We start from the raw sequence: 5,019 nt of genomic DNA on the forward strand, positions 1-5,019 counted from the left end.
ATTTGTATTGAATAAAGAGTAGTTTAATTGAATATTTGTATTGAATAAAGGATATTTCAATAGTGTGTTAGTAACCTTGGAATTAACATGCTGAGTCTTATCATAACAAATATTACTGTGTCCTCTAAACTGACAGCTTCTTTCTTCTTACGTCGATGTTTTTGGAGCTCTTGAAGATCATCCATGTCGCCCATGGCACGAGCAGAGTAGTACAACGGTGCAAGATGGATGAGAATCCCGATTTTACGCCATCCAGTCCAGACCATCTCCAGCGATATAGCAGATAAGGAAGGACGAAATGGCACAAGTGACTTTTCCGAATAACGTCACAATGTCTTGAACTTAGAGAGTCGTAATAATTTTTTACCAATTTTATCTATCGACCAATTTGTCGAACCAATTTTATCTATCGTTGAAGCACCAACAAATGCCGAGGGCGCAGTCGTGAGCAAAAAAAGTTAACTCCTAAATAAGCCTGGAGCAAACGCCCAGCCTCAGCATGAAATAACTTTACTCAGCCACAGAACAAGAAGTCGCTGAATACACTGGAACTCTAATCCAGACTACTGACCCACAGCTTAAAGATAGTATCGTCTTAGGTCTTCAGCCATTTTTACATATCCTTATAGGAGCACTGGAAACTGGTCCATGAAGCCCCTTTCCTAAACAGGGTTTAACTCGGCCGATACTTAGGGATGCTTGCTCATACGCAGGCAATTCCGCATCCGGCTGCACGTACTTCGGCCAATCTCTTGTGGCTTACCATATTAACATATTCAAGCTGTCCCGGCTCACAACCTTGCTACTAAAAACTGGCTCTGCCAGCTCGCGTGAACCGCCTAGTGAGCTGGCACTTGAACTGGCAGTGATCTCTGACTTTTTGCAGCACTGTAATTGATTACGTCCACTCGGGTTTGTTTTTTGGTCGAGAAATGTTGCAACTTGCGTATGTTAGGCCAGTAGAGGTAAGGCCTGATGCAGAATGGTCATGCTTACCTTTAGCATGCTCAAATCGTGGCTGTGGATATCCGGCGTTATTGTTTTGAGCAGTAGACTCAATAAGCTGCTGTGCACCCTGATGTTCCGACTCACGGTAAAGAATATGATCAAGAAATTGGCAAAGCTGGATTCGGACATGCGCCCCTCGCCACCAATTAGTCGCACCGCAAACCTGCCGTAGTAACAACAAGGCCGCGACATCAGCCTGACACCACCAAATACGACAGCGATTAGCCCAGGGTGTAATGACTGTACACCACCATACTTTGCATCGATGCCAATGGAAACTATATACAAGTTTTCAAAATGTTATGCCGTCTGATTAGACTATTTGAACAATGTATTGAACTCTTGCAAGGGTCGATGTTGCAGTTCAGCTTCATGAATCCATATGATACGAGAGCGCTCGAAACGGCAATTGATTTTGCTGTCGACGGCCTGCGGATCCTTGAATATTTATCTAACTCTGTCTCCAGACTAGCAACTGCTGAATTTGAGGTCTGACCACTACTCATAGTGTCAATTGGCAATGAAGAACATTTTTTGTTGCCCTTCCTCAAGCTCATTTTTTGAGTCCTAGGAGACTAGTGGGACCATGGTTGAATTACTCGTGGCGGCAATTTTTACTAGACTATTTATCTTCACGATTGTGATTCTGAAATGTTACTTAATTGCGCATTTAAAATGACGCCGAGAAATGGGCTTGTCGAAACGAGTTTCAAGGTCAGCAATTTTATTTCTTTTTAATTATGAGCACTAAAATATGGCGCTTATAAACCAGCTGTTCGTTCATCCTCTTTTAAAGCCATATATAAAACAAATTATAAGTAAATACTATTATGTCTGGATCCTAACATGTTGGTGGTTCTTGCCTTAGTAAATCACCTCCAAGCGGGCAGCATGTATATGAGGTTACCCAAAGCGCATGCACGGAGCTCGCATATAACAACCAAAGAAATGAATGGGTCCTAGCGTCCAAATAGTCGCATTTTATGCAGGTACCAATAAAGAGACTTTTGTCAGGCCTAACTGTGTCCGAATGACCTACGTAAGCGCAAAAAGTGCATCGCTCTTTGAACAAATCTCTCTCAATTTTCTGAACGCCTGATTGGCCCGCAGCGTTCAATAAAATAAGGCATTTAATTTAGCAAACGGCAATAGTATTACTAATGTATCGATGCAAAGGACATTCGAAATTGTGTTTTTAAACAAAATACTATCAGTTAGTTTGAATTCTGAGAAATTTCAGGCATAAATTTCACATCCACGCTTGCTCTGTGCTTCAAACGATTTGGGTGACGTTGGAAGTAGTTTCAGCGGGGAGCGCAGCCGTGCGCCACTAATTTTGTGCACCAATAAGCCCTGAATCGAACGCCTTGGATCTCTCCGGACATCCACCAATCATCCGTGGACCACACTGCTTAGTCTTCCTCCGCCTCGCATAGAACCTGCCGTGCACCACCAGGCCGCGGATCGAATCTGACTTCCGGGCGTCGTTAAATTACGTAATTTTACGTTCATCACATCTGAGGTTAGGTTTCAGATAGCATAGTTCGGTTCGAAAATTCATCGTCTTCCGACAAGTGGCCGTTCGAACGAGGGATGGTTCGACCCACTGCCTAGATACGGATGGCTTGAAGTGTTGAAGGCTACGTTCCGGAAGGCAGGAATCATGATGATCCATTACATCCAGGGCAGTGGTGGTCTTCGGCAGGCGACCCGTTTCAGCGTGCACATTCAACGTGAAACTAACATATCGCCCCATACTTTACTTATATATACCCTTCTCTGAAATTTTTTCGCCAGTTCGTTGCCTGACCTGCGAGGTTAGGGGTGAGGGTGGGGTCGCCTGCCGAAGACCACCACTGCCCTGGATGTAATGAACCATCATGATTCCTGCCTTCCGGAACGTAGCCTTCAACACTTCAAGCCGTCCGTATCTAGGCCGTAGGTCGAACCAACCCTCGGTCGAACGGCCACTTGTCGAAGGACGATGAATTTTGGAACAGAATTATGCTATCTGAAACCTAACTTCAGATGCGGTGAACGTAAAATTACGTAATTTAACGATGCCTGGAAGTCATATTCGATCCGCGGCCTGGTGGTGCACGGCAGGTGGTGGTCAAGGCCGGAAGAGGACAAAGCCGAGTGGTTCACGGCTGCGCTCCCGTGCGGCTGACCAGTTCCTAGGGTGCTGATGAAGCTTCGTGCCATATTCTATTTCAACGTATTTGTCGAAACTTCATTTCATTGTACGGACTAACTTTTGAATAATCTTCGGTGCCGGTTTACCTTTGGAATCGTGGAGTAAAGCCTTTCATGGAAGCTTAGCCTGAGCACGGCCAGGACCTTTGGACTCGTGGAGCGTGGACACGTGCCAGAAGGATGTCGTCTGCGCTACGATCGTCCTATCTGGCCTATGGTTCCCATTTCGGCTGCGACCATGCACTGCCTTGGTCCCGGCAACCTATCTCTGCGCGGGTGTGGACCAGTCCCAAGAACCAGCACTGCACCAGCAATTCACCGACTGAATTTTTAGTACTTCAGGTACGTCACCCTACCTTCGTGGGCATGGAGCATGCGGTGATGAAGTGATAAATCATGTTCCTTTTCTCTTAGACCCTACTAATCATTAAGCCCGTAATAATCACTACTTCGATAATCTTTGATAACTTTGAATTTATATATGCTTCCTTACAAGATTCGTTTTCAGGAATTAAAATTTCACGATTTATAAAATGTGTGGTAATACGAGGGGCATCCGGAAAGTAGTACCCGTTTGGGAATTGAACAAAAGGAAGTCTATATTAACAAATTTAAACATGTTCATTGAAAAGAACATGTATTACACTACTTCTCTACATAATCTCCGGACAATTTAAGCATTTGTCGTATCATATCACGAGTTTTTGTATACCAGTGTCATGTTCCTCTGCCGCCAGTGTATTGAGATACGCAGTCACGTGTTCTTTCAGTTCTTCGCATTTTGAAACTTTGTCCTTCCACGAAGTCCTTGAGTTTCGTAAACAGATGAAAATCTGAAGGAGCCAAGTCCGGACTGTAGGGTGGATGGTCGAAAATTTCCCACTTGAATTTTTTGAGAAGTTGTTGTGTTATCCGAGCCGTATGCGGCCTGGCATTATCGTGCAAAAGAATGACGCCAGTAGACAACAGACATCGCAGACGATACCTCAGTTGCTCAAATTTGTCCGGAGATTATGTAGAGAAGTAGTGTAACCCATGTTCTTTTCATGTAAAAAAAAAATGCAACTAGGCAGGGTGGCCTAGTGGTAACAGTTCAGAGTACCAAGATTGGCGCAGAGAGGCGCGGTTTCGATCCCAGCTCTGTGCGTCAGTTTCTCTGGTCAGAATCGGCAAGGAGGCCGGGCGGTTAAGCACAACAGAATTGTAGCAGTGAGTTGCGAGTTCGAGACCGCACAATGCTGTGAATGTTCTGCGATGTTAAGAGTCGGCGATAGGCCTACGGCCTACTAAACGCTGAAACCGCTATTATTATTAATAAACATGTTTACATATGTTAATATTTACTTCCCTTTGGTCAATTCCCAAACAGGTACTACTTTCCGGATGCCCCTCGTAATTTGCCACAGCTCAGCATACTTTCTGCTACAATTAGCGAATTTTGTCTTTGATGACCTTTTACCGCGTCGCTCATTTCCTTTCAACGTCCGATCTAACTTTGTGCCTTGCTTAACCGCGGTTTATTTATTCTTCAGAACCTACGGGTTGGGCAGACACGGGAGCGAGTTGCGGCTCCACGTTGATGAGGAGCCGTTACTACAATTCATTCGGCAGCACAGAGCAATTTCGTGGAGTTGATGGCAATTTCACCCATCTTGCGACTTATCATTAAAGAAAAGATTGTTTTAGCCATGGTTTTACCCTAGTTTACTTGCCTTCGAATTCAGTTTATTCTTCCCCAAAGTTTTGTCTAGTTTTAGACGGTCCTTCACCACTAAAAAGTCTTCCTGGTGTTAGGATTTAACGGCGACCAACGTT

The sequence above is a fragment of the Hyalella azteca genome, unplaced genomic scaffold, assembly GCF_000764305.2.
Source record: "Hyalella azteca isolate HAZT.00-mixed unplaced genomic scaffold, Hazt_2.0.2 contig11923, whole genome shotgun sequence".
Lineage (NCBI taxonomy): Eukaryota > Metazoa > Arthropoda > Malacostraca > Amphipoda > Hyalellidae > Hyalella > Hyalella azteca.